We start from the raw sequence: 18,274 nt of genomic DNA, 5'->3' as shown, positions 1-18,274 counted from the left end.
GTACCAATTATAAGACGTGTACACTTTACGCAATGTCAACCTGCATATTTATACCTACAATCTCTGCCTTCCTTGGATATTTGTTACAGTATGGCATCTTTCTTGTGGACTGTTTTCTGCGCCAGAAATAACATTTCTTTAGCTCTTCCAGAGTAATGAGACATAGTGTGAACATTTTTATGCTGTCATTCTGGGTGGTAATAGACGTTGGCTTGACTTAGGACTTTTGCATGGTCAGCAGAGATAGTCCACATTCTAAGCAGGTCTAGAGTTGCATGTGTTCAGTTTTAAGAGCACTATTAAATGGACTGTTCCCAGGAGCCGGGTATGCACTGACTACACTGGTATGGTGGGTGAAAAACAATGGAATGGAATGCTGCCCCGAGCTATCAATAGCGGCTCAGATTATTTCAGGTATTTCATCCATTACTTTGTTGTTGGTTGTAGTTGACTGGGCTGGGTCCGTGCTCACAGTGCTATGGGAATGCGTCTGTATGTACTGAAGACCCAAATAGGCAGAAACTAGTCTAGAATTGCATGCATTCCCTTTTGGAGGAAGACTTATCTGGGAGTTTGGAATGCACTCTTCCCATGAGGAGCTGGGTTAGTATTGATTTGCATAAGATGGGCCTTCGTCTAGAGTGGTATGGTGGGTGAAAAGTTATGGACTGGAATGCGGCCCGAGCAATCGCCAGTGGCTAAGTTTAGTTTAAGTACTCCATTCATCATGTACATGTTTGTTGTAGTTGATGCACCAAGTGTGACTCGGATTGTTTGACTCAAGCTGTACCTTACAGTGGCCTCCCCCGGAAGTTGTGGATTTACTGTTCCCATGATGAGCAGAGTCAGCACTGACTTGCATAAAGTGGACTGGTGGGTGAAAAATGATGGACTGGAATGCTGCCCTGAACAATCTCTAGTGGCTGACATTAATTCAGGTATTCCATTTATCACCTTATTGTTGTTTGTAGATGATATCTTAAGTTTGATGGGTATGCCCAGAATTGGGTCCTGTGCTCACTGTGCCATAGGAATCAAGATGCATGCTGCTAAAGGGGCCCAAACAGAGATAAGCTAGTCTAGGGTTGCATATGTTTCCTTCTAGAGGGGGCCTCACCTGGCAGTTTAGGATTGATTGTTCGCATCAGTATAGATTTCATGAGGTGGATCTCTATCTAGAGTGGCATGGTGTGTGAACAATGCGGGCTGGAATGTGTCGAGAGCAATCCCCAGTGGCTGAGATTAATTAAAACATTCCATCCATCACCTTATTGTTTGTTGTAGTTGATGCCTTAAGTGTAATAAGGATGCAGAGACTAGGGTTGCATATGCACTGTCCCGTAGGACATCTGCTGCACCCTACTGAAGAGGTGCTAATAGGCCAAAACCAGTGTGGGTATATTTATGTTCCCTTCTCGAGGGACCACGTCTAGCAGTTCAAGGTGCACTATTCATTGAGGAGCAGGATCAGTACTAATTTGCTTAAGGTGTACCTCTGTCTAGAGTGACGTGGTGGCAAAAAAAGATAGCCTGCAATGCTACTCGAGCAATCACCAGTGGCTGAGATTGATTAAAGCATTTCATCCATCACCTTGTTTGTTGTAGTTTACTTTGTTCAAAGGCAAACTATTAAGGTAGAATCGACTTACCTAGGGAGTGTTAAGGAGAAGCAAATATAGAGAATTGAATCTGATAGCGACGTATGCACACCAGTGGGTTTATACCCATTGTATGTAAACGCTGAATGAATGACAATGGAATTGAAGAGAGTATGATGAGAGAGGATTGCCTCTTGACTATGTCAACAAATGTGCTTCAGGTCAGGAGTTTTCTATATCAAGATGAAAATAAAAGAGCAACACAAAGTGGGACTGCAGTGGCAGACCAGGAGCTCTAGTCAGTGGTTGACTTGTAAACATCAGACCATTGAAGCTACACTCCTAGTTTTTTGCCTGGTAACATGTTGTATCTGAGTATGTAAATGTTGGTAATATGTTAAGCAGTCTTGTAGTCACTCGCAGTGTTGTTGTTGATGAAAGAAGAGTGGCGCGAGCACATCTGGTGAAGGAGAGGACTTTCCAACCTCACAATTTGAATGTGAAGGATGTAATGTTATTGCCACTCTTATACCGCACATTCTTTCGATTTTATGGCAGTCTAGTGACTTTTAGATAGGAAGGATCTCGCACAGCTATATAATCCAAGTGGTGGGATTGTAATGAATTGTAGTGTGCTACTAGGGGAAAACACTGTCTGGCCAGGCAGTGTAAAGTAGATAACGAAGAAAAAGCTCCCCCGCCTAGGAGAAGAACCCCCTGAGCACAACGTGAAATTGACCGTAGTCTGATTCAATAAGCGTGAAGTAGTCAATAGTTACTGTTCAGATTGGAAATATTCAGCTTTCCATTTTTATTTTGAACTTTATATATCTTTTTTTCAAGTAAGTAGCAAGGCATGTAATCCACATCCAGTTCAAAGAATTAGGATATATTCATTTTCACACATTCCAATGCATTTCGGGCGGAGCCCATCATCAGGGGATTACTGCGTGAAAGGAAACTTCACTTTCACCCTGCTACTGATTGTCACGGAACTCCGCGGAGTCCCTACGTAATTTTCACACGCAGTAATCCCCTGATGATGGGCTCCGCCCGAAATGCATTGGGATGTGTGAAAATGAATATATCCTAATTCTTTGAACTGGATGTGGATTACATGCCTTGCTACTTACTTGAAAAAAAGATATATAAAGTTCAAAATAAAAATGGAAAGCTGAATATTTCCAATCTGAACAGTAACTATTGACTACTTCACGCTTATTGAATCAGACTACGGTCAATTTCACGTTGTGCTCAGGGGGTTCTCCTCCTAGGCGGGGGAGTCTAGTGACTTTCTAATTGGTCATGAAGTTTCTGGGTGTCTCTAAAAGGCTGATAGGTTTGGGGAAGAGTAAGTAACAGCCAGGGAGCTTCTGTCTGACTTGACTAAATCAAACTCTACTTCACTTTTCTTTCAGAGGTACGTACTTCCTGTAAAGCACTCTGGATTCACAACTTTGCCAGATCCCTCTGCAGAGAGGCAAATGAGTGGTCCTCAGTCCTCAGGTGCATGTATGCTCCACCTTATGCAGAGTGCAGATGCTGGAAACCTGACAGCTACTGAGCCCTGCTAGAGTCCCTTTGGTGTCTGAGGCATCATGTTGAGTGCCATGAAATGTGGATTACATGCCTTGCTACTTACTTGAAAAAAAGATATATAAAGTTCAAAATAAAAATGGAAAGCTGAATATTTCCAATCTGAACAGTAACTATTGACTACTTCACGCTTATTGAATCAGACTACGGTCAATTTCACGTTGTGCTCAGGGGGTTCTCCTCCTAGGCGGGGGAGTCTAGTGACTTTCTAATTGGTCATGAAGTTTCTGGGTGTCTCTAAAAGGCTGATAGGTTTGGGGAAGAGTAAGTAACAGCCAGGGAGCTTCTGTCTGACTTGACTAAATCAAACTCTACTTCACTTTTCTTTCAGAGGTACGTACTTCCTGTAAAGCACTCTGGATTCACAACTTTGCCAGATCCCTCTGCAGAGAGGCAAATGAGTGGTCCTCAGTCCTCAGGTGCATGTATGCTCCACCTTATGCAGAGTGCAGATGCTGGAAACCTGACAGCTACTGAGCCCTGCTAGAGTCCCTTTGGTGTCTGAGGCATCATGTTGAGTGCCATGAAATGTGGATTACATGCCTTGCTACTTACTTGAAAAAAAGATATATAAAGTTCAAAATAAAAATGGAAAGCTGAATATTTCCAATCTGAACAGTAACTATTGACTACTTCACGCTTATTGAATCAGACTACGGTCAATTTCACGTTGTGCTCAGGGGGTTCTCCTCCTAGGCGGGGGAGTCTAGTGACTTTCTAATTGGTCATGAAGTTTCTGGGTGTCTCTAAAAGGCTGATAGGTTTGGGGAAGAGTAAGTAACAGCCAGGGAGCTTCTGTCTGACTTGACTAAATCAAACTCTACTTCACTTTTCTTTCAGAGGTACGTACTTCCTGTAAAGCACTCTGGATTCACAACTTTGCCAGATCCCTCTGCAGAGAGGCAAATGAGTGGTCCTCAGTCCTCAGGTGCATGTATGCTCCACCTTATGCAGAGTGCAGATGCTGGAAACCTGACAGCTACTGAGCCCTGCTAGAGTCCCTTTGGTGTCTGAGGCATCATGTTGAGTGCCATGAAATAACACCCGGAGGGCGGGAGAAGAAACATTTGTTGTTCCCGTGCAACCTCCTCGGCATTTCATACAAAACCAAAAGACATGGTAACTAAGATTCTGATACGTAGGAAACATCTTCATATAATCTTTGTTTTCTCTACCATGGGTATACTTTAGCTTGAAGGTCCATGGAGGAATCTATGTGTATCCTTTATATGGCGAGATCACACATCTATACAGTCATCTCCTAAGTGCCTAAAGTGTAAACATCATTTCTATTCATAATCCTGATGAATGCACTTGATTATCAGTTAGTCCAAATCTCGCAAGCTTAAAAAACACATCCATGTTTTCAGAAGATCCTAGTTTGACACAATAGCAGGCGCATGGGAATAGGTTGCTTAATCTCCACAACGGCCCCAGCAGCGCTTGGATGCCTGGCTTCACCTTGGGGGTGCCCAGGAATGGACATCTCACAGGAAAGCCAGGAAGGGTTCCACAGCGGTATGCGTACAGCGCTACGAGACCTCTGGGTAGGAGGCGCTATGTAAATACAAAACACACATATGTCTTGGGCATAAGGACTGCCTGGATGCCTGGATACCTAAACCCTGATTATGAGTGGGCCAGGTGGGGAAAAGCTAGTGGTATTTACCACACCTGTTAAACCCTGTTGCCCCCGAAAGCTGTCTTTATCGAGTGTGTTAAAGTACCTCCTATTTCCTTATTGCACACAATTCTGCATCTTTTGCCTTTTTTGTGGGCCTTTTCCCTCGATAAATTTCAGCAGATATGACTTACAGAAATCTGACAAGGGAAAACAGAGGTGTGATAATTTTGGCACATCTTGCAATTCCGATCCCTGAACCTATTGGAATCAGAATTGAACCCCAGTTTGTAAGTATCTTAGTGACCTTAGTGATCAGATGAGGACAATGGTAGAAGGAATGTCTCCCTACAGGTGTTCCCGTGCTAGAAGTAGAGTCTTCCATGTTTTTTATGACTCGTAGGGACGCAATAGTGCTGTAGAAACACTGGAATTTTACTTGCACTTTTTATCAAAAGATTTAATACCATGTTGAGTGTCACCTCAAAGATGAGTATTGGTTACCTCTGGAAAATATTGGTGTGGCAACCTCACTTTTCATAGTACAGCTACTCTGCTCATAAATCAGCTGTTTAACCCCCGCATGGCTGTGAGGGTGCTCTGTACACATTGATCTGGTGACCACCGTCTTGTACCAGTCCACTTTCACGCCCATAACCATTCCCCCAACTGAGGGTGAGGCCGACTGCTGTGGTTGGTCAGACTGGGTCTGGAGCAAGACTCTCCCCGTATCCCCTGTATGTCGCCACTGCTGTTTGCGTAGTCGATGGGTGCTCTCACTCCGCCACCTCCTTGGACCAAAGGTAAACTATCTGCCTCCTGAGTACTCCACAGGCCACCTCCCTCTGCAGTGATCTCTCTTCTGCCCACAGAGTGACATCTCTGACCCATGTCTCAATGCTGGGTCCCACAGTGGGTTCCGTGCCATCACTATCCACCTTTTTAGCTAGGACCATCGCTAGTTCAAGGAACCTATTCCCAACCTTCTTGGGGGCAGTTCATAAGAATGCCCCCAGTAGGCACACCTCAATAGTGGTCTGGAGTGTCCTGTGAAGAATACTATATAGCTTTGCCAGTACCGCCCCCCAGTATGCCTGTATGCGGGGGCAGTCCCAAGTCATGTGCCCAAAGTACATATCCAGGATATGGCAACAGGGGCATCTCACAGGATCTCCTGTGGTGTCAGGTACTTTCTATGTGTATATTGAACTGTATGTACTTGAGGCGTGTACTTCAAGAAACCTTATGTGGGTATGCCAACAACCTGCCCCATTCAGCCTCTGTAAATTCCCGATCCAGCTCGGTGTTCCATTGTGTACTAGGACGGCCAGAGGTCTCGTAGTCTGTGTGTTGAGCGCCTTGTATAACCAGGGGATTAGGTGTCTCCCTGACCCCATCATCAGCAATAGGTGAAGTAAAGCATGAGTCGAGGGTTCCTCAGCTCCCATCACCCAGAGCTCTCGGAACGTTTGTGTGAATACTTTGTGTGTGAGGAATTGTCCTCAGGACAAGTTGTGTATGGTGTTTAAGTCCTCCAGTGGGATGAGGTGATCCATGTGAAAGCAATCGCCCTTTGTGATCCCCCCTCCTCTGTCCGCGTGTTCATCTGACCGGCCATGAAGAAGGTTACGTGGGGCAAAACCCACCAGAGGGTGCTCGGGTGCATACAGCGCGTTGGTTTTTAGTCGTTTATTACAGATTTGCCAGCAACGCAGTGTCGTGGAGAGAAGGACCCCAAGCTGTTGGATCCTTAGTTTGGAGTTGAGTAGCTTTGCAAGCAGAGCCCCTTGGTTTGGTTTGGACTGTGGCTTAACATTCAATGTGTTAGCATGTTAAGCACTTGCTCCTGATACCGGATGAGACCTGCATGTTAGGAATTTGAATTCAGGTAGGCCTAACTCAGCTTATCAAACTTTAGTGGTGAATACATTTGCTAACATTATCTTGGGTATCAAGAGTTTTCTGTTTAATGCTTACCTGCTTTACTAAGCACTGTATTTAACAAGCATTTGCAATGCAATAGGTCTTTCATTTATGTGAGTTTGAGTTAGGTGCATTGTAAATGACAAGGCCTGTTATTTATGTGTTGTTTTTAAAACAGATAGATAAAAGGCATTGTCATTTACAATGCCAATAAGTTAGACTCTTGCAAATGTGAGACCTATTGCATTGAAAATGTGTGCTATAAAAATTAAAAAAGCATTAGGAGAGAGGTTGTCCAGCCTGCAATAGCAGGTAGGGCAAAGCTATTTGAGAAAATAGTGCTTGGTGGCTGTAATTAAAGCCTACGGAGCAACAACACACATAACAGGGGGTGTCGCCATGGGAGGTTACAAAATGAGGCAAGGCGGTACTAAGGAGGGACTACTAAGCCTTTTGTCCATTGAAAAGCCACAGTTTACAGTGGAAAATGACACAAGCCAATGAAATATGTGGGCGGAGAGTGGGTGGAGCTTCAAGTCCCTACCTCAAAACAGCATGCCTCGCAGAGCAGCACATGTGCAACCCAGGCTCGACCTAAAAAGGTTATTATCAATGTGTCTTCTTCCACAGGAAAATTAATTTATTGTCATAGTGTCATGGGGCTGGAGTAGTGGACGCTGAATTCTGTGAATATGTTTTAGAGACTCGGATGTAAGGGCAAAGCTCACAAAAACCAGGTAGTTATGATGGGATAACTAAATATGACTAAAAAGCCATAAGACAAAAAAAACTGCTGTTGAAGTGTTGATTGAAGACTGAAAAGTTGTTGATAACTTCCTGAGGAGGAATTGTAGGGCAGGATGAGGGCTTAGACTAGAAAGACATGGACTACCAATGGAGAAAGACGAAAACAGGAAGTGCTAGACTTATGTAGCCAATGGGGGCAGTGTGAAGGAATATATGAGGTAATATTTTTTATATCGATACCAATAAACATAATTTTCGAACTTTGCGAGTCATGAAAATAGTCTACTCAGACCTGACAGTAATGGACACATTTTAGGTCTCATAATAATCAATGCAGATCATTATTGCGCAGGGTTTGAAGTGGGCCGGGTCTCACCGGATCTGAGCACCAGCAGTTTTTTTAAGGGGGCCTCGAAACGGGTCTCTATCAGGGTCTGTTATTGTGCCCTGGCACAGGTGGTCCGTTTTTTTCCGGACAGGAGTTACCGCAGGCACATCGATGTGCACATGCTCACACTGCTCACTTCTCACTAGGGAAGAAGTTACTAAATTACGTCATGCCAGGTGAGCCTTGTAGGAGAAGGGAAATCCTTTAAATGGAGTCATTTTCTCTCTGGATTTCCCTTCTCTTTTTGAAACTCAGGAGCAGCAACATCGTCGTGGTGTCAGCAGGGCTTTAAGTGGAAGCTTTTTCAATGTTATATACAACAAGCCATAGTTGCTACTTATTATCTTATTTATCTTGTACAACTAACAACCATTGACAAAGCCAATGTTCTGCCTTGTTGTAGGTATGATGTTACTTGTTGTAAAGCCTATATCTGGATGCAATGACAGAATCCGCAAAATACAAGTCCGGCAGCACACTTTGCTAAGCACAGATTTTTAGCTTATCCGTTTTTAAGCCACACCCTTGATTCAATTAGCCACGCCCCTTTGAGAGACCCACCCAGTTTTTTTCATCCCACTTAAAGCACTGTTATTACATAATATTCAAGACGGGTCAATGTTCACTAAACAGTGAAGCACGTCTGATAAATGAAAGTCTAACATGGCGGCTATTCTCATAAAGCACCACATTACCATAGAAAAAAGAGCTGATAATGCGTTTTCATAGTGCGCTTACTATCAGAGTTATGTGATTTCGTAGATCTGTAAATAGCAGGTGTTACTGCTTATTTATAAAGTGATGCTTCTATACTCCACACTGTAAAACAAACGCACACCCTTTCAGTTGGATTCTATTCGGAGCGCTACGGTAATTCCTTGGCATGCACAGCAAACACCTCCCTCTGCCTGCCCACCTCCCTCGTAGCCTCTCGTGCAGGGAGCAGCCTTCCATAGGAAGTCCTAGGAATTCCATTCACAGCTGCAGCAGGATGACCTCACTCGGATTTTTGTAGTAATGTTTATGTCACCCTCGGTATGTGTTCAGAGGCTCTGTACAGGAGGTGCGTCACATGCCATGGCCATGGCTTCTGGTGAAGTGGAGACCCTGTCAAAACATTCCTTTCAGTTACTCAGGCTTTAGTCAGAGCAGCAGCCGCGGCCGGTGCCTGTTGGTCACCGTCCTCCTCCTCCTGCCCTGCCCGGTGCAAGCCACTCCGTCCAAAATGCTAAAAAATCGAACTCATCCTACCAGGAATAAAAGTATCGTCATTAATCAACTGATTTACCTTAAACTTTGTATAAGTTAAATCCTGGATTTGTAAGCAATGCTTCGCCATAGTAAATATAAAACTCTGGAATGTCTGTGGGGACATGGGAGCACAGTGAGGCATGCGATCACTGGAGAACCATGTGAGCGCCATAGAGAGTGCTGGCGCCCATGACACTGACTCACCATATACCAACTTCAGTAAGAGAATGACTATTCTCCAAAGGAAGTGGAATGAGAATCAAGATTTCATTAAAGGCACGGAGCCTAACATTATGCTTTATTATTTAAACCGTTTTTATTGCAGGAAATCAGTTCAGTGCACATGTGTACAATAATTCTTCGCCGCAGGCGCCTACGCGCTCCCCGCCCGTTATTCTGGAAGTGTACACAGCCAATAAGCCCACAACCCGGAGGTCGGGCAGCATCAGTCAGTGGATCATCTTGTCTGCCATCATGCACAAATGACTTTCAATATACTCGGAGTAGTACACCCTGCTTTTAATATTTTCACTTCTCTCCCCTCTAACAACCCGTACCCTCAACACCCCCCCTTCAACCCAACTCCCCTAACCTCCCCAAACTACCTCTCCCCCACGAGTGCTCCTCCCTGCGCCTAAGCTCTACCATGATATACATGTATGTGTGCTATCAGGAGTGGTGATGTCTCTTTAGGAATGCGCTCCTGGTACATGTCGGGGTTCTACTTCGCCCGACTCAGAGAGACTGTCCTCCTCTATCGTGCTGTCCCGCAAAGCCTGCACTTGCATCTCCCATTCCATGGTCGCTTCCAGTGCTCTGTCGTCAGACCTGCGGCGGGCTAACTGGTACCTGAGCGTGCTTTCGCTCGCGGCCCACTTGAGCATTTCGTTGGTCCACCTCCTAAGTGTCGGGCATTGTTTTGATTTCCAGTTCCTAGTCAATTCCCTCTTAGCTAAAATCAGGCCCATATCCACAAATGTACTCGAGATCTTGTTTTTAGGTGTATGCGGGAACCAGTGTAGCACACCCACCGCCTTGGTGAATTGTAACTCCCTGTCGGTCGCAGTATTCAATGACTCAATAACCTCCCTCCAATAATCCAGCAGATGTGAGCAGTCCCAGAGCATGTGTCCCAGGTCCGCCCCCACCGTGTTGCATCTGGGGCATGCCGCATCCGCCACTCCGAAATACCTCCCGATCTTCCTGGGTGTAAGGTAAGCCCTGTGCAGTACGTAGAAATGAATCAACTGAAAACGGGCATTTCTCGTGCTCTTTCTAGCCCGCCTCACTATCTGTGCCCATGTAGTATCTGGGATCTCAGTCTCCAGCTCTAGCTCCCAAGCCTCTTTCAGCGTGGCCAGGGGTTGCAGCGTCTCGCGTAACATTCGCGAGTAGAGGCATGTCACTGCCTTATACGTGCCAGCCGCCATCATTGCATATTGGCAAGCCATTGAAGTCGGGGGCTCTTGGATCCCCTCCCCCCAATGTGCCTGCATCGCTCGTGTTATGGCCGTATGCATTAGAAAATCCCCCCTTGGGAGGTCAAAACGGTCCCGCAGCGCTTGGTAGGGGATCAGTTCGCTGTTCTCATAGAGGTCCCCCAGTACCTGCAGTCCCTCATCCTCCCACCCCTGCAGTCTCGACCAGTCGCTCCCGTGCGGAAGTGCTGTCACCATGCCCAGGGGTATCTCAGGCGCGTACATATATCTCACCCCAGCCCGCTTCTGCGCTCGGTTCCAGCAAAGTCTATACGTCTGCTCTTCCAGCGACAGGTCCCTGAGAGTCAGCTTCTGATACAAAGTTATGAATGCCAGCACGTGTCGGGGGGTGCCCACTTCCCTCTCCGGTTCCGGTCCTCGGTACACACGCGCCACCTCCTGCGTAAAAGCCTGCAGTTGTGCCGCTAAATAATATAATTCGAAATCAGGGACCGCTAGGCCGCCCTCATCCTTCGGCCGGAGCAGCGTTGATAAAGCAATTCTACGCCTGCCCGTACCCCAGAGGAAGGAAATCAACAAAGACCTCAACTGCCGAAAAACCGATCTGGGTATCCAAATAGGCAGCGTGCGGAAATAATAGAGGAGGCGCGGCAAAGCTATCATTTTCACCAGGGATATGCGCTCTGTGACCGAGAGCGGGAGAGTAGACCAGAAGGCCATATTACCCCACAGCGCTCGTATACAGCGACCTACGTTGCCCTCTAATAGGTCTGCAGCCTTGTGGTAGATGTGTACTCCCAGATATTTCAGGCAGTCCGGCGCCCAGGCTAGCAGCGGGCGGGTAGTGGGTCTCGGTGCCCCGTGACGCAGCGGAAACAAACATGACTTGGACCAATTAACCCGCAGCCCAGATAGTCTGCCGAAGGACACCAGGAGTCTCTCCGCCCCCACCAATGCCTCCTGCGCATTTTCTAGGTATAATAGGAGGTCGTCCGCGTATAATGAAATAAGTTGAGGGTTACCCCGGTAGGTCAAACCCCTGTAAGATTGTCCCTTCCTGACTTCCGCCGCAAAAGGTTCAATCGCAAGAGCGAACAGCAGGGGGGACAGTGAGCAGCCCTGCCTAGTGCCTCTGCGCACTGGGTACTGGTTCGACACAAGGGGGCCCACCCGCACGCGTGCCACCGCCGAAGCATATAACACTCTCGTCCAGTGTATATAGCCGCCGCCGAGACCGAAGTACTGCATAACCTTATATAAGTAGTCCCATTCCAGGCTGTCGAATGCTTTTTCTATGTCGATTGACAACACCATCGGCGTCTGCGTGTCGGGCCATGGTTCTCCCAAAAGGCGAACCAGTCGGCGTATGTTAGTCGTCGTGTTTCGGGCGGGGATAAAGCCTGACTGGTCGCTATGGACCAATTCCGTCATGTGCTGCAGTAACCTGGTCGCCAGTATGGTGCTCAGGATTTTGTAGTCCACTGTCATCATGGACAGCGGCCTATAGGATGCCGGGTGTTTGCTCTCCCTGCCCTGTTTCAGCAATGGAATCATGAGAGCCTCGCACATGGATTCAGGCAGCTTACCCCTAACCTTAGCTTTGTTGTACACCACCTGAAGCCACGGGGCCAGCTGGTCTATATATTTACTGTAAAATTCGATAGGGAGCCCATCCAAACTTTGGGTCTTATTGCGAGCCATCTTCTTCACTGCGCTCCTAATCTCACCCAGTTCTATATTCCTGCCCAAGGCCTCCGCCTGCTCTTGTTCTAATCGCGGCAACTGAAGGCCCTCCAGGAAAGCAGTTATCTCATTGTCCTGCCCCTCGAGCGCGCTCTCATAGAGTGTCTCGTAATACGAGCGGAAGCATTCCAGTATCTCCGACTGGGTGTGGCGAGCAAGGCCATCTTCCCCATCAATAGCTAGGATTGGGTGGCTACGTCTCGTGGGGTTGGCCAGCCAGGCTAGCAGTGTTCCCGCCTTATCTCCCTCCGCATGCGCTCTCGTCACATAGGACTTATGGTCGAAACAGCGGAGCCGTTCCATTTCCACAGCCACCGCCTCCTTGGCAGCACTCACCGTCCCTTGTAACTCTGGGTGATTAGGTCGGCGCCTTCTCAGCATCACGCAAAGTTGCTTCCATCCTCTCTAGATCGTCTAACAGGGACCTGCGCGCTCCCGTACATTTCCCTATACAGTGGCCTCTAACAACTATCTTGAAGGCATCCCACTCCTTCGCTCTAGACGATGCAGTGCCCTCGTTCTCCTCGAAGTAAGAAGTGATCCTATCCCCCAGCGCTTCTCTAAACAATAGGTCATCCAACGTGTCCGGCCTCAACCGCCACGTCGAGACCCGCGGTGTCTCGGTCAGCCAGTTAAGGGTTAGCAGTAAGGGATTATGATCCGAGATCGTGCGGGCTAAGTATTCCGTGCTGGACACCGCCGGTAGCACTTGTGAGAAGCACAAGAACGTGTCCAAGCGGACATGGAGGTCGTGCAACCCAGAGTAGAAGGAGTAATCTCTCGCCGCCGGGTGGTGGGCCCGCCAAGCGTCCTGCAGTTCCCAGCTCTCCTGCCATTCCAACCTGCACTTTGCCTGGCGGCGCATCGGAGATGTCCCCAGAGGCGGATGAGATCTATCTAGCTCCACGTCAGTCACTGAGTTAAAATACCCTCCCATAACAATGGGGCCCGCTAAAAACCCTGCCAGCGCACCGGAAAGTTTAGTGAAGAAAGACGCTTGGTCAATATTAGGCGCATACTCACTGCACAGCGCTATGTCCCTACCTTTCAGTTTCCCTTCCACTGCCACAAACCTGCCCTCCGGGTCTATTATGTGTCTGTTTACTTGAAAAGGAGTCCCCGCCCGTATCCAGATCAGCGCCCCCCTGGCAAATGCGTAATATGTGGTGTTAAACAGTTGGTCCCTCCACCTCCTCTGTAGCGCTATTCCCTCCTGCTTCGTCAGATGCATTTCCTGCAGCAGTGCTATCTGCACCCCTCTTCGAACCAGATATGCATGTATTTGGTGCCTTCTTGCCATCGTATGCAGACCCCTCACGTTCCAGGTTACACATTTCACATTAAATACTGTATTTTTTGGCACTTGAATTTTAACTCACTCACCCCTCCTGGGACACATCCTTGTGTGCAGGCACCTTTCCACTCTGAAAACGAGCGTTGGTAAGGGCGAAATCGCCGCATTTCCCGCCTAATTATCTCCCCTCGCCCTGATTGGGACACGCCCACTAGAGGCCACGCCCCCTTAGTCCTAGCTATAAAAAACGCGCTGAACTACAAGCGAGTCCGATAACTTGGACCCTCCTGAGGCGCAGCCGGGAGTAGAAGGAGATTGAATTATTCACTGTTTTTAAAACTTAAATACTGTGGGGCAGATTTATGAGGCTGTTGCGTCACGCAAGGCGGCGTAAACGTGGCGCATCCCTACGAACGATTTACAACGTGACGCATCTAGGCAGATGCGTCACGTTGTAATGCCCTGCGCCGCTTGTGGGCGTTCCGGCGCAGGGTGGGCGTTCCGGGGCAGGTGCGCCTCGCAAAAGTGGCTCAGTCACTTTTAAGCCAATGCTGCGTCAAAAGCCTGCGCCTGCTTGAAGCAGGCGTAGGTCTTGACGCAGCATTATTAAAATGGGGCACCCCGAGCCTTGCTGGAGCTGCGTCGCGCTTGCGACGCAACTCCAGCAATGCGCCTCATTTCCGGCACAGATGCGTCGCGCATCCGTGCCGTTTTTGCACCATGGTGCGCCGCATTATAAATGCGGCGCACCATGGCTGGCGGAGCTGTGGCGCACTGTGGCGCATGTTAACTGGCGCATCCCTGGGGATGCGCCAGTTAACATAAATCTGCCTTTGTGTTTTTTGGCACTTGAATTTTAACTCACTCACCCCTCCTGGGACACATCCTTTGTGTGCAGGCACCTTTCACCGCTGAAAACGAGCGCTGGTAAGGGCGAAATTGCCGCTTTTCCCGTCTAATTATCTCCCCTCGCCCTGATTGGGACACGCCCACTAGAGGCCACGCCTCCACCTATCCCCTCCCTTCAAAACATGTGCATGTACCGGAAGCGCAGCGGACGAGCGCAGCGGGCGCGACGAATGCGCGCCGAAGGCGCGCATAAGGCAAGCTCGTCTGTGCTCGTCCGTGCCGAGACCGGGCCTAGGGCTACCCCCCCTATATCCCCGGCTACAAAACCTAGACATTACAGCTCGGAAACTCTCATGGGATTAAGACATACCGGCAGGGACTGCCTTCAGTCCCAGTTTCATGCAGAAAACATCCCACATACCTGCCCCTCCTGTCAATCAACCCTGAAACCTAAGCCGGCGCCAGACCATTCACATGAGTACCGCATGTTCTTGCTCAACTGCAGATCCCTGCCCAAACACAGGGCAGAGTTTGCATTATTGCTGGAAGAACGTATGCCAGACATTGTTTTCCTAACAGAAACATGGCTGGCCACAGATTCGGACCCCGCGGTAATCACAGCTCTCCCTCCCGGCTTCCAAATCACTCGGCTGGACCGCCCTGAGGGCAGAGGAGGAGGTCTAGCTATTATTTACAAAGACCAATTCCTCTGTCGAGTTATTCCGGAGACCATACCTGACTGCGAGAGCCTAGCCTTCTGCCTCGAACTCTCCCCTAACACCTGCTTCACAGGTACTCTAATTTACCGCCCTCCAGGCCCTCCCAAACAATTCCACAACCTTCTCGCCTCGATTGTGGCAGAACGTGTCAGCACTTCCTCGAACTTCACCCTGTTAGGGGATCTTAACTGCCACTTTGACTCCACAACCGATCACATAGCTACCATGATGATAAATGACCTAGCAGCGCTGCAGCTAACTCAAATCGTTAGGTCCCCCACTCACGTCAAAGGCCATTTGCTGGACCCTGTGTTCAGCAATTGTGCAGATCTTACATCTAGCCCACCAATCCACCTTCCATGGACTGACCATTTACTAGTCCCCTTCACCTGGACCACACTCAAACCCCCAACCACTAAACCCACAGTACGAATAGCAAGAGCCTGGTCCCGCCTTCCAGTCGACAAATGGATGAGCAAACTCGCTAGCAACCCTCCTCTCCATAACAAGGACCCATGCCTAGCTAACCAGACCTATGAAGACTGGATCACCCAATCCCTTGACAACACTCTCCCCAAAAGAAAAGCCACTCTAAAACGTTCCCATAAATCGGCACCATGGTACTCAGAGGCCCTTAGGGCAAAGAAACGCCTATGCAGGAAAGCTGAAAGGAAATGGCGTCTGGACTTCTCTCCAATAGAAAAAACCCAATATCGAACGCTACTCAAAGAGTACAAAGAAGAAATCAAAGCCACTCAAGCAGCATATTTTTCTAACAAAATCATGTCTGCCAAATCAAAACCTAGGGAGATTTTCCTAATAGTAAAAAATCTCACCAAGCTACCACCCAGCCTACCTGTTACCACATCCACAGAGCACTGCAACAATGTGGCAGCATTTTTCCATCAAAAAATTGACAAAATCTACGCCTCCTTTCCCCCCCTGGCCACCTCCGCCCCAGCCTCGACTAACTCAGTCTTGGCAAACCCTACCCCACAGACCCCCACTACACTAGCTCACTTCCCCCTTCTAGATCTGGCATCTCTGGAAACTGTAGCCCGGAAAGTCAAATCTGGCTCCCCCAACGACCCAGCCCCACCAGACATTATAATGTCGGCATCTCAGGTCACCCTGCCCATCATAATGGACCTCCTGAATGCCTCTATCTCCTCCGGCACGGTCCCGCCTGGATGGAAAAGGGCCATGGTTAAAGAACTGCTGAAGAAACCCAGTTTGGACCCATTAGACTTCAGCAACTATCGGCCAATCTCCCTGCTTCCCTGGCTGTGCAAGGTGTTGGAGAAATACATCAACAGCCTTCTGGTCACCTTCCTAGAAACTAACCAACTGCTAGACCCCACCCAGACAGGCTTCCGACCCAAGCACAGAACCGAGACCGCCCTCCTCAAGGTCACCGAAGAATCCAGAAAAATCTTGGACCAAGGAGGATCAGTGGCAGTGATCCTCCTTGACCTCAGCGCGGCCTTTGACATGGTCAGCCACGACATCCTGCTTAACCGTCTGGCTAATGTAGGTGTCAAGCACCAGGCTTGGCTATGGTTCGAGTCCTTCCTGAAAGACAGATCCTTTCAGGTTTTCGACGGTGAATCAGTATCTACCAGCAGACCTTTAAGGTGCGGAGTCCCACAAGGCTCCGCTTTAAGCCCGGCGCTATTTAACATTTATATGAGGCCACTGGCTGAGGTTGTTCGTCCGTATGGAGTTAAGATCATCTCCTATGCGGACGATACCCAGCTGGTGGTCACACTGGCGCATGAGGCCAACATCCCCATGAGCGGGGGACTCTGTAAATGCCTTGAGGAAGTAAAAAGCTGGATGTCTTCCTGATCACTCAAGCTAAACGGGGACAAGACGGAGCTGATGCTTCTAGGTCCCGCGAATCCTAGCTCCTTCAATTCCCTGTGGCCACCCTGTCTGGGCACCCCCCCAACACCCAAGGACAACATCAAGAGTCTTGGGGTGTGGCTCGATAAATCCCTGTCATTCGACACACAAGCCACCAAACTGTCTGCCACCTGTTTTGGCCTTCTTAAAATGCTCAAAAAAATTCTCCATCTTTTACCTATGGAGGCAAAACAAGTGGCCATCCAGGGTCTGATCCAGTCCCGCCTGGACTTCAATAACGTCCTATACCTTGCTGCACCAGACTACACATTGCGGAGACTTCAAACAGTGCAGAACTGTGCAGCTCGGACACTGCTCCAGCTCCCACGCCGACAATCCGTCAGAGCTAGTCTGACCAGTCTACACTGGCTGCCAGTCCGCCAAAGAATCCACTTCAAAGCCTTGTGTATTGCCCACTTGGCTTTCTGGGACAAAGGCCCAATCATCACCCGCGACCTAATCTCTCACTACCATCCAAGCAGAAACCTACGGTCAAACCAGACTTTTTTGGCCACCGAACCCAGAATAAAAAGAGCCAGAGCAGGCGGTAGGACCTTTACCCATAACGCTTCCAAGCTATGGATCGCTCTTCCCCTACAGCTGAGAGCCAATAGCTGAGAGCCAATTCCAATCTTACCTCATTCCGGAAACAGCTCAAGACTCTCCTTTTCAACTCCCCACAATAATTCTGGTAACTACCCCCGCCTCTGTCTATACATCTGTCGGTCCCTCAGCGCTTGGACGCCCCCGGGCATCAATCGCGCTTAATAAATCCACATACAAATACAAATACAAAAATATTAGCCATAGTCCCATGTTGTGCAGCAAGGTCCAGTAACGGCGCACGGCCCGGCACACGGGGTCACACTCATCCCACCCAGCCCCAACACAGCAAAACCCCCCTCCCCAAACACCCCGCCTCGAGCTCCCCCAACTACTCTCAGCTCCCACCCAGAACAGGGCCCAGCTTCGCGAGCGCAGCTCCCATCCAAACCTAGCGAGGACTCTGTGTCCTACCCCGACAACCAAACTATACCGTAGTCGACACTACAGTGGTCTTAGGGGCCCGAAAGGCATGGCTCGGTTCCGAAGGTGGTCAACTTAGTCCCCTTCCCCCCATCCCGCAATCCCCCCATCCAAGTCCAAAGTTCCATCCTGCTGTACAGTGTTCGATACCATCTGCCAGCCACGGCTCTCCCCA

General features: G+C 48.7%; 1 long non-coding RNA gene across 1 annotated transcript in view; it reads left to right on the top strand.

The window, feature by feature from the left end:
• Nucleotides 1-803: 803 nt before the first annotated feature.
• The window catches only part of LOC147728969 (uncharacterized), a 32,422-nt gene continuing 14,951 nt past the window's right edge, over nt 804-18,274 (top strand). Inside the window, exon 1 of the long non-coding RNA XR_015309199.1 lies at nt 804-938. This is a non-coding gene — a long non-coding RNA (uncharacterized LOC147728969). The remainder of the gene's footprint in view (nt 939-18,274) is intronic.

Source organism: Lissotriton vulgaris, chromosome 2_2 (assembly GCF_964263255.1).
Source record: "Lissotriton vulgaris chromosome 2_2, aLisVul1.2, whole genome shotgun sequence".
NCBI lineage: Eukaryota > Metazoa > Chordata > Amphibia > Caudata > Salamandridae > Lissotriton > Lissotriton vulgaris.
The sequence above is the reverse complement of the archived record's forward strand: the minus strand, read 5'-3'. Positions and strand labels throughout refer to the sequence as shown.